Source organism: Procambarus clarkii, chromosome 77 (assembly GCF_040958095.1).
Source record: "Procambarus clarkii isolate CNS0578487 chromosome 77, FALCON_Pclarkii_2.0, whole genome shotgun sequence".
NCBI lineage: Eukaryota > Metazoa > Arthropoda > Malacostraca > Decapoda > Cambaridae > Procambarus > Procambarus clarkii.
The window spans coordinates 24,326,790-24,340,464 of NC_091226.1; positions in this window are offsets into that span (position 1 = coordinate 24,326,790).

A 13,675-nucleotide genomic window follows, 5' to 3' on the forward strand; every position below is an offset into this window, starting at 1 on the left:
ATAGTATCGAAATATTGGTGAAAATGAATATATTTACGTAATGTCAAACTACATGAAAAAAGTTAAAAAAGTCACTATTTAACCATATTTGAGGATTTTAACTTCAAATCATAGAGCGAGGTTTCGTATTATTTAGATCCAAGAAAAGACATATGACAAGGTTGTTTCCAATACAAATGATAAAACCAATCTGTTTTCATTAGAATTAACATTAGAATTAATTAGAATGTTCCTGATTTTCCGTTTATATTACCGATGGAAGATGTACACGTAAAACCGCTCTAATCCGGCTGAAACGTCGATATATGCAATAAAAACCGAACTTCTCTGCTTTTCAATATCCTACTCAGTATTTTAACGAGAAACAAATAGTTAATTGAAAATGAAGTATTTAAGGCTAATTTCCAATCAATTATGTGTTTGCATCATTTTTATCGTATTTTTAATGAATTAATACCTATAAACTGAAAATTCACAGAAACGTGGAAAAACTGGCAAAATATTGCCTAATTCGATGATATTTTGTTTAAATCACATGAAGGAAAAGATGATAAATGTCAAAATATTGCTAAATTCGATGATTTTTCGTACGAAACAAAATGCAAGAAAACTTGCTTAAAATGCAATATTATGCGAAATTCTGAGATTTGAAGGCCAAATCACATATCGTGATACTACATGAAATAGTATCGAAATATTGGTAAAAACGAATATATTTACGTAAAATCACACTACTTGAAAAACGTGAAAAAAGTCACTATTTTACCATATATGAGGATTTTAACTTCAAATCATAGAGCGAGGTTTCGTATTATTTAGATCCAAGAAAAGACATATGACAATGTTGTTTCCAATACAAATGATAAAAACCAATGTGTTTTCATTAGAATTAACTAAAATGTTCCTGATTTTCCGTTTATATTACCGATGGAAGATGTACACGTAAAACCGCTCTAATCCGGCTGAAACGTCGATATATGCAATAACAACCGAACTTCTCCCCTTTTCAATATCCTACTCAGTATTTAAACGAGAAACAAATAGTTGAGTGAAAATGAAGTATTTAAGGTTAATTTTTAACTAATTATGCGTTTGCATCATTTTTATCGTATATTTAATGAATAGACTGAAAATGAAAAACCCATAGACTGAAAATTCACAAAAACGTGGAAAAACCGCAAAATATTGCCTAATTCGATGATATTTTGTTTTAATCACATAGAGGAAAAGGGGATAATAAACGTCAAAATATTGCTAAATTCGATGATTTGTCGTAAGAAACAAAATGCAAGAAAACCTGCTTAAAATGCAATATTATGCGACATTCTGAGATTTGAAGGCCAAATCACATATCGTGATACTACATTAAATAGTATCGAAATATTGGTGAAAATGAATATATTTACGTAATGTCAAACTACATGAAAAACTTGAAAAAAGTCACTATTTAACCATATTTGAGGATTTTAACTTCAAATCATAGAGCGAGGTTTCGTATTATTTAGATCCAAGAAAAGACATATGACAAGGTTGTTACCAATACAAATGATAAAACCAATCTGTTTTCATTAGAATTAACATTAGAATTAATTAGAATGTTCCTGATTTTCCGTTTATATTACCGATGGAAGATGTACACGTAAAACCGCTCTAATCCGGCTGAAACGTCGATATATGCAATAAAAACCGAACTTCTCTGCTTTTCAATATCCTACTCAGTATTTTAACGAGAAACAAATAGTTAATTGAAAATGAAGTATTTAAGGCTAATTTCCAATCAATTATGTGTTTGCATCATTTTTATCGTATTTTTAATGAATTAATACCCATAAACTGAAAATTCACAGAAACGTGGAAAAACGGCAAAATATTGCCTAATTCGATGATATTTTGTTTAAATCACATGAAGGAAAAGATGATAAATGTCAAAATATTGCTAAATTCGATGATTTTTCGTACGAAACAAAATGCAAGAAAACTTGCTTAAAATGCAATATTATGCGAAATTCTGAGATTTGAAGGCCAAATCACATATCGTGATACTACATGAAATAGTATCGAAATATTGGTAAAAACGAATATATTTACGTAAAATCACACTACTTGAAAAACGTGAAAAAAGTCACTATTTTACCATATATGAGGATTTTAACTTTAAATCATAGAGCGAGGTTTCGTATTATTTAGATCCAAGAAAAGACATATGACAATGTTGTTTCCAATACAAATGATAAAAACCAATGTGTTTTCATTAGAATTAACTAAAATGTTCCTGATTTTCCGTTTATATTACCGATGGAAGATGTACACGTACAACCGCTCTAATCCGGCTGAAACGTCGATATATGCAATAAAAACCGAACTTCTCCCCTTTTCAATATCCTACTCAGTATTTTAACGAGAAACAAATAGTTGAGTGAAAATGAAGTATTTAAGGTTAATTTCTAACTAATTATGCGTTTGCATCATTTTTATCGTATATTTAATGAATAGACTGAAAATGAAAAACCCATAGACTGAAAATTCACAAAAACGTGGAAAAACCGCAAAATATTGCCTAATTCGATGATATTTTGTTTTAATCACATAGAGGAAAAGGGGATAATAAACGTCAAAATATTGCTAAATTCGATGATTTGTCGTAAGAAACAAAATGCAAGAAAACCTGCTTAAAATGCAATATTATGCGACATTCTGAGATTTGAAGGCCAAATCACATATCGTGATAAATTAGTATTAGTATGTATTAAATAGTATCGAAATATTGGTGAAAATGAATATATTTACGTAATGTCAAACTACATGAAAAACTTGAAAAAAGTCACTATTTAACCATATTTGAGGATTTTAACTTCAAATCATAGAGCGAGGTTTCGTATTATTTAGATCCAAGAAAAGACATATGACAAGGTTGTTACCAATACAAGTGATAAAACCAATCTGTTTTCATTAGAATTAACATTAGAATTAATTAGAATGTTCCTGATTTTCCGTTTATATTACCGATAGAAGATGTAAACGTAAAACCGCTCTAATCCGGCTGAAACGTCGATATATGCAATAAAAACCGAACTTCTCCCCTTTTCATTATCCTACTCAGTATTTTAATGAGAAACAAATAGTTGATTGAAAATGAAGTATTTAAGGTTAATTTCCAATCAATTATGTGTTTGCATCATTTTGATCGTATATATAATGAATTAATACCCAAAGACTGAAAATTCACAAAAACGTGGAAAAACGGCAAAATATTGCCTAATTCGATGATATTTTGTTTAAATCACATGAAGGAAAAAGAGATGATAAACGTCAAAATATTGCTAAATTCGATGATTTTTCGTACGAAACAAAATGCAAGAAAACTTGCTTAAAATGCAATATTATGCGACATTCTGAGATTTGAAGGCCAAATCACATATCGTGTTACTACATTAAATAGTATCGAAATATTGGTGAAAATGAATATATTTACGTAATGTCAAACTACATGAAAAACGTGAAAAAAGTCACTATTTAACCATATTTGATGATTTTAACTTCAAATCATAGAGCGAGGTTTCGTATTATTTAGATCCAAGAAAAGACATATGACAAGGTTGTTACCAATACAAATGATAAAACCAATCTGTTTTCATTAGAATTAACATTAGAATTAATTAGAATGTTCCTGATTTTCCGTTTATATTACCGATGGAAGATGTAAACGTAAAACCGCTCTAATCCGGCTGAAACGTCGATATATGCAATAAAAACCGAACTTCTCTCCTTTTCATTATCCTACTCAGTATTTTAACGAGAAACAAATAGTTGATTGAAAATGAAGTATTTAAGGTTAATTTCCAATCAATTATGTGTTTGCATCAGTTTGATCGTATATTTAATGAATTAATACCCAAAGACTGAAAATTCACAAAAACGTGGAAAAACGGCAAAATATTGCCTAATTCGATGATATTTTGTTTAAATTACATGAAGGAAAAGGAGATGATAAACGTCAAAATATTGCTAAATTCGATGATTTTTCGTACGAAACAAAATGCAAGAAAACTTGCTTAAAATGCAATATTATGCGAAATTCTGAGAATTGAAGGCCAAATCACATATCATGGTACTACATGAAATAGTATCGAAATATTGGTAAAAACGAATATATTTACGTAAAATCACACTACTTGAAAAACGTGAAAAAGGTCACTATTTTACCATATATGAGGATTTTAACTGCAAATCATAGAGCGAGGTTTCGTATTATTTAGATCCAAGAAAAGACATATGACAATGTTGTTTCCAATACAAATGATAAAAACCAATGTGTTTTCATTAGAATTAACTAAAATGTTCCTGATTTTCCGTTTATATTACCGATGGAAGATGTACACGAAAACCGCTCTATTCCGGCTGAAACGTCGATGTATGCAATAAAAACAGAACTTCTCCCCTTTTCAATATCTTACTCAGTATTTTAACGAGAAACAAATAGTTGATTGAAAATGAAGTATTTAAGGTTATTATCTAATCAATTATGTGTTTGCATCATTTTTATCGTATATATAATGAATTAATACCCATAAACTGAAAATTCACAAAAACGTGGAAAACGGCAAAATATTGCCTAAATAGATAATATTTTGTTTTAATCACATGAAGGAAAAGGAGATAATAAACGTCAAAATATTGCTAAATTCGATGATTTTTCGTACGAAACAAAATACAAGAAAACTTGCTTAAAACGCAATATTATGCGACATTCTGAGATTTCAAGGCCAAATCACATATCGTGATACTGCATGAAATAGTATCGAAATATTGGTGAAAATGAATATATTTACGTAATGTCAAACTACATGAAAAAAGTTAAAAAAGTCACTATTTAACCATATTTGAGGATTTTAACTTCAAATCATAGAGCGAGGTTTCGTATTATTTAGATCCAAGAAAAGACATATGACAAGGTTGTTTCCAATACAAATGATAAAACCAATCTGTTTTCATTAGAATTAACATTAGAATTAATTAGAATGTTCCTGATTTTCCGTTTATATTACCGATGGAAGATGTACACGTAAAACCGCTCTAATCCGGCTGAAACGTCGATATATGCAATAAAAACCGAACTTCTCTGCTTTTCAATATCCTACTCAGTATTTTAACGAGAAACAAATAGTTAATTGAAAATGAAGTATTTAAGGCTAATTTCCAATCAATTATGTGTTTGCATCATTTTTATCGTATTTTTAATGAATTAATACCTATAAACTGAAAATTCACAGAAACGTGGAAAAACTGGCAAAATATTGCCTAATTCGATGATATTTTGTTTAAATCACATGAAGGAAAAGATGATAAATGTCAAAATATTGCTAAATTCGATGATTTTTCGTACGAAACAAAATGCAAGAAAACTTGCTTAAAATGCAATATTATGCGAAATTCTGAGATTTGAAGGCCAAATCACATATCGTGATACTACATGAAATAGTATCGAAATATTGGTAAAAACGAATATATTTACGTAAAATCACACTACTTGAAAAACGTGAAAAAAGTCACTATTTTACCATATATGAGGATTTTAACTTCAAATCATAGAGCGAGGTTTCGTATTATTTAGATCCAAGAAAAGACATATGACAATGTTGTTTCCAATACAAATGATAAAAACCAATGTGTTTTCATTAGAATTAACTAAAATGTTCCTGATTTTCCGTTTATATTACCGATGGAAGATGTACACGTAAAACCGCTCTAATCCGGCTGAAACGTCGATATATGCAATAACAACCGAACTTCTCCCCTTTTCAATATCCTACTCAGTATTTAAACGAGAAACAAATAGTTGAGTGAAAATGAAGTATTTAAGGTTAATTTTTAACTAATTATGCGTTTGCATCATTTTTATCGTATATTTAATGAATAGACTGAAAATGAAAAACCCATAGACTGAAAATTCACAAAAACGTGGAAAAACCGCAAAATATTGCCTAATTCGATGATATTTTGTTTTAATCACATAGAGGAAAAGGGGATAATAAACGTCAAAATATTGCTAAATTCGATGATTTGTCGTAAGAAACAAAATGCAAGAAAACCTGCTTAAAATGCAATATTATGCGACATTCTGAGATTTGAAGGCCAAATCACATATCGTGATACTACATTAAATAGTATCGAAATATTGGTGAAAATGAATATATTTACGTAATGTCAAACTACATGAAAAACTTGAAAAAAGTCACTATTTAACCATATTTGAGGATTTTAACTTCAAATCATAGAGCGAGGTTTCGTATTATTTAGATCCAAGAAAAGACATATGACAAGGTTGTTACCAATACAAATGATAAAACCAATCTGTTTTCATTAGAATTAACATTAGAATTAATTAGAATGTTCCTGATTTTCCGTTTATATTACCGATAGAAGATGTAAACGTAAAACCGCTCTAATCCGGCTGAAACGTCGATATATGCAATAAAAACCGAACTTCTCCCCTTTTCATTATCATACTCAGTATTTTAACGAGAAACAAATAGTTGATTGAAAATGAAGTATTTAAGGTTAATTTCCAATCAATTATGTGTTTGCATCATTTTGATCGTATATATAATGAATTAATACCCAAAGACTGAAAATTCACAAAAACGTGGAAAAACGGCAAAATATTGCCTAATTCGATGATATTTTGTTTAAATCACATGAAGGAAAAAGAGATGATAAACGTCAAAATATTGCTAAATTCGATGATTTTTCGTACGAAACAAAATGCAAGAAAACTTGCTTAAAATGCAATATTATGCGACATTCTGAGAATTGAAGGCCAAATCACATATCATGGTACTACATGAAATAGTATCGAAATATTGGTAAAAACGAATATATTTACGTAAAATCACACTACTTGAAAAACGTGAAAAAGGTCACTATTTTACCATATATGAGGATTTTAACTGCAAATCATAGAGCGAGGTTTCGTATTATTTAGATCCAAGAAAAGACATATGACAATGTTGTTTCCAATACAAATGATAAAAACCAATGTGTTTTCATTAGAATTAACTAAAATGTTCCTGATTTTCCGTTTATATTACCGATGGAAGATGTACACGAAAACCGCTCTATTCCGGCTGAAACGTCGATGTATGCAATAAAAACAGAACTTCTCCCCTTTTCAATATCTTACTCAGTATTTTAACGAGAAACAAATAGTTGATTGAAAATGAAGTATTTAAGGTTATTATCTAATCAATTATGTGTTTGCATCATTTTTATCGTATATATAATGAATTAATACCCATAAACTGAAAATTCACAAAAACGTGGAAAACGGCAAAATATTGCCTAAATAGATAATATTTTGTTTTAATCACATGAAGGAAAAGGAGATAATAAACGTCAAAATATTGCTAAATTCGATGATTTTTCGTACGAAACAAAATACAAGAAAACTTGCTTAAAACGCAATATTATGCGACATTCTGAGATTTCAAGGCCAAATCACATATCGTGATACTGCATGAAATAGTATCGAAATATTGGTGAAAATGAATATATTTACGTAATGTCAAACTACATGAAAAAAGTTAAAAAAGTCACTATTTAACCATATTTGAGGATTTTAACTTCAAATCATAGAGCGAGGTTTCGTATTATTTAGATCCAAGAAAAGACATATGACAAGGTTGTTTCCAATACAAATGATAAAACCAATCTGTTTTCATTAGAATTAACATTAGAATTAATTAGAATGTTCCTGATTTTCCGTTTATATTACCGATGGAAGATGTACACGTAAAACCGCTCTAATCCGGCTGAAACGTCGATATATGCAATAAAAACCGAACTTCTCTGCTTTTCAATATCCTACTCAGTATTTTAACGAGAAACAAATAGTTAATTGAAAATGAAGTATTTAAGGCTAATTTCCAATCAATTATGTGTTTGCATCATTTTTATCGTATTTTTAATGAATTAATACCTATAAACTGAAAATTCACAGAAACGTGGAAAAACTGGCAAAATATTGCCTAATTCGATGATATTTTGTTTAAATCACATGAAGGAAAAGATGATAAATGTCAAAATATTGCTAAATTCGATGATTTTTCGTACGAAACAAAATGCAAGAAAACTTGCTTAAAATGCAATATTATGCGAAATTCTGAGATTTGAAGGCCAAATCACATATCGTGATACTACATGAAATAGTATCGAAATATTGGTAAAAACGAATATATTTACGTAAAATCACACTACTTGAAAAACGTGAAAAAAGTCACTATTTTACCATATATGAGGATTTTAACTTCAAATCATAGAGCGAGGTTTCGTATTATTTAGATCCAAGAAAAGACATATGACAATGTTGTTTCCAATACAAATGATAAAAACCAATGTGTTTTCATTAGAATTAACTAAAATGTTCCTGATTTTCCGTTTATATTACCGATGGAAGATGTACACGTAAAACCGCTCTAATCCGGCTGAAACGTCGATATATGCAATAACAACCGAACTTCTCCCCTTTTCAATATCCTACTCAGTATTTAAACGAGAAACAAATAGTTGAGTGAAAATGAAGTATTTAAGGTTAATTTTTAACTAATTATGCGTTTGCATCATTTTTATCGTATATTTAATGAATAGACTGAAAATGAAAAACCCATAGACTGAAAATTCACAAAAACGTGGAAAAACCGCAAAATATTGCCTAATTCGATGATATTTTGTTTTAATCACATAGAGGAAAAGGGGATAATAAACGTCAAAATATTGCTAAATTCGATGATTTGTCGTAAGAAACAAAATGCAAGAAAACCTGCTTAAAATGCAATATTATGCGACATTCTGAGATTTGAAGGCCAAATCACATATCGTGATACTACATTAAATAGTATCGAAATATTGGTGAAAATGAATATATTTACGTAATGTCAAACTACATGAAAAACTTGAAAAAAGTCACTATTTAACCATATTTGAGGATTTTAACTTCAAATCATAGAGCGAGGTTTCGTATTATTTAGATCCAAGAAAAGACATATGACAAGGTTGTTACCAATACAAATGATAAAACCAATCTGTTTTCATTAGAATTAACATTAGAATTAATTAGAATGTTCCTGATTTTCCGTTTATATTACCGATAGAAGATGTAAACGTAAAACCGCTCTAATCCGGCTGAAACGTCGATATATGCAATAAAAACCGAACTTCTCCCCTTTTCATTATCATACTCAGTATTTTAACGAGAAACAAATAGTTGATTGAAAATGAAGTATTTAAGGTTAATTTCCAATCAATTATGTGTTTGCATCATTTTGATCGTATATATAATGAATTAATACCCAAAGACTGAAAATTCACAAAAACGTGGAAAAACGGCAAAATATTGCCTAATTCGATGATATTTTGTTTAAATCACATGAAGGAAAAAGAGATGATAAACGTCAAAATATTGCTAAATTCGATGATTTTTCGTACGAAACAAAATGCAAGAAAACTTGCTTAAAATGCAATATTATGCGACATTCTGAGATTTGAAGGCCAAATCACATATCGTGTTACTACATTAAATAGTATCGAAATATTGGTGAAAATGAATATATTTACGTAATGTCAAACTACATGAAAAACGTGAAAAAAGTCACTATTTAACCATATTTGATGATTTTAACTTCAAATCATAGAGCGAGGTTTCGTATTATTTAGATCCAAGAAAAGACATATGACAAGGTTGTTACCAATACAAATGATAAAACCAATCTGTTTTCATTAGAATTAACATTAGAATTAATTAGAATGTTCCTGATTTTCCGTTTATATTACCGATGGAAGATGTAAACGTAAAACCGCTCTAATCCGGCTGAAACGTCGATATATGCAATAAAAACCGAACTTCTCCCCTTTTCATTATCCTACTCAGTATTTTAACTAGAAACAAATAGTTGATTGAAATGAAGTATTTAAGGTTAATTTCCAATCAATTATGTGTTTGCATCATTTTGATCGTATATTTAATGAATTAATACCCAAAGACTGAAAATTCACAAAAACGTGGAAAAACGGCAAAATATTGCCTAATTCGATGATATTTTGTTTAAATTACATGAAGGAAAAGGAGATGATAAACGTCAAAATATTGCTAAATTCGATGATTTTTCGTACGAAACAAAATGCAAGAAAACTTGCTTAAAATGCAATATTATGCGAAATTCTGAGAATTGAAGGCCAAATCACATATCATGATACTACATGAAATAGTATCGAAATATTGGTAAAAACGAATATATTTACGTAAAATCACACTACTTGAAAAACGTGAAAAAGGTCACTATTTTACCATATATGAGGATTTTAACTTCAAATCATAGAGCGAGGTTTCGTATTATTTAGATCCAAGAAAAGACATATGACAATGTTGTTTCCAATACAAATGATAAAAACCAATGTGTTTTCATTAGAATTAACTAAAATGTTCCTGATTTTCCGTTTATATTACCGATGGAAGATGTACACGAAAACCGCTCTATTCCGGCTGAAACGTCGATGTATGCAATAAAAACAGAACTTCTCCCCTTTTCAATATCTTACTCAGTATTTTAACGAGAAACAAATAGTTGATTGAAAATGAAGTATTTAAGGTTATTATCTAATCAATTATGTGTTTGCATCATTTTTATCGTATATATAATGAATTAATACCCATAAACTGAAAATTCACAAAAACGTGGAAAACGGCAAAATATTGCCTAAATAGATAATATTTTGTTTTAATCACATGAAGGAAAAGGAGATAATAAACGTCAAAATATTGCTAAATTCGATGATTTTTCGTACGAAACAAAATACAAGAAAACTTGCTTAAAACGCAATATTATGCGACATTCTGAGATTTCAAGGCCAAATCACATATCGTGATACTGCATGAAATAGTATCGAAATATTGGTGAAAATGAATATATTTACGTAATGTCAAACTACATGAAAAAAGTTAAAAAAGTCACTATTTAACCATATTTGAGGATTTTAACTTCAAATCATAGAGCGAGGTTTCGTATTATTTAGATCCAAGAAAAGACATATGACAAGGTTGTTTCCAATACAAATGATAAAACCAATCTGTTTTCATTAGAATTAACATTAGAATTAATTAGAATGTTCCTGATTTTCCGTTTATATTACCGATGGAAGATGTACACGTAAAACCGCTCTAATCCGGCTGAAACGTCGATATATGCAATAAAAACCGAACTTCTCTGCTTTTCAATATCCTACTCAGTATTTTAACGAGAAACAAATAGTTAATTGAAAATGAAGTATTTAAGGCTAATTTCCAATCAATTATGTGTTTGCATCATTTTTATCGTATTTTTAATGAATTAATACCTATAAACTGAAAATTCACAGAAACGTGGAAAAACTGGCAAAATATTGCCTAATTCGATGATATTTTGTTTAAATCACATGAAGGAAAAGATGATAAATGTCAAAATATTGCTAAATTCGATGATTTTTCGTACGAAACAAAATGCAAGAAAACTTGCTTAAAATGCAATATTATGCGAAATTCTGAGATTTGAAGGCCAAATCACATATCGTGATACTACATGAAATAGTATCGAAATATTGGTAAAAACGAATATATTTACGTAAAATCACACTACTTGAAAAACGTGAAAAAAGTCACTATTTTACCATATATGAGGATTTTAACTTCAAATCATAGAGCGAGGTTTCGTATTATTTAGATCCAAGAAAAGACATATGACAATGTTGTTTCCAATACAAATGATAAAAACCAATGTGTTTTCATTAGAATTAACTAAAATGTTCCTGATTTTCCGTTTATATTACCGATGGAAGATGTACACGTAAAACCGCTCTAATCCGGCTGAAACGTCGATATATGCAATAACAACCGAACTTCTCCCCTTTTCAATATCCTACTCAGTATTTAAACGAGAAACAAATAGTTGAGTGAAAATGAAGTATTTAAGGTTAATTTTTAACTAATTATGCGTTTGCATCATTTTTATCGTATATTTAATGAATAGACTGAAAATGAAAAACCCATAGACTGAAAATTCACAAAAACGTGGAAAAACCGCAAAATATTGCCTAATTCGATGATATTTTGTTTTAATCACATAGAGGAAAAGGGGATAATAAACGTCAAAATATTGCTAAATTCGATGATTTGTCGTAAGAAACAAAATGCAAGAAAACCTGCTTAAAATGCAATATTATGCGACATTCTGAGATTTGAAGGCCAAATCACATATCGTGATACTACATTAAATAGTATCGAAATATTGGTGAAAATGAATATATTTACGTAATGTCAAACTACATGAAAAACTTGAAAAAAGTCACTATTTAACCATATTTGAGGATTTTAACTTCAAATCATAGAGCGAGGTTTCGTATTATTTAGATCCAAGAAAAGACATATGACAAGGTTGTTACCAATACAAATGATAAAACCAATCTGTTTTCATTAGAATTAACATTAGAATTAATTAGAATATTCCTGATTTTCCGTTTATATTACCGATGGAAGATGTAAACGTAAAACCGCTCTAATCCGGCTGAAACGTCGATATATGCAATAAAAACCGAACTTCTCCCCTTTTCATTATCCTACTCAGTATTTTAACTAGAAACAAATAGTTGATTGAAAATGAAGTATTTAAGGTTAATTTCCAATCAATTATGTGTTTGCATCATTTTGATCGTATATTTAATGAATTAATACCCAAAGACTGAAAATTCACAAAAACGTGGAAAAACGGCAAAATATTGCCTAATTCGATGATATTTTGTTTAAATTACATGAAGGAAAAGGAGATGATAAACGTCAAAATATTGCTAAATTCGATGATTTTTCGTACGAACAAAATGCAAGAAAACTTGCTTAAAATGCAATATTATGCGAAATTCTGAGAATTGAAGGCCAAATCACATATCATGATACTACATGAAATAGTATCGAAATATTGGTAAAAACGAATATATTTACGTAAAATCACACTACTTGAAAAACGTGAAAAAGGTCACTATTTTACCATATATGAGGATTTTAACTTCAAATCATAGAGCGAGGTTTCGTATTATTTAGATCCAAGAAAAGACATATGACAATGTTGTTTCCAATACAAATGATAAAAACCAATGTGTTTTCATTAGAATTAACTAAAATGTTCCTGATTTTCCGTTTATATTACCGATAGAAGATGTAAACGTAAAACCGCTCTAATCCGGCTGAAACGTCGATATATGCAATAAAAACCGAACTTCTCCCCTTTTCATTATCCTACTCAGTATTTTAACGAGAAACAAATAGTTGATTGAAAATGAAGTATTTAAGGTTAATTTCCAATCAATTATGTGTTTGCATCATTTTGATCGTATATATAATGAATTAATACCCAAAGACTGAAAATTCACAAAAACGTGGAAAAACGGCAAAATATTGCCTAATTCGATGATATTTTGTTTAAATCACATGAAGGAAAAAGAGATGATAAACGTCAACATATTGCTAAATTCGATGATTTTTCGTACGAAACAAAATGCAAGAAAACTTGCTTAAAATGCAATATTATGCGACATTCTGAGATTTGAAGGCCAAATCACATATCGTGTTACTACATTAAATAGTATCGAAATATTGGTG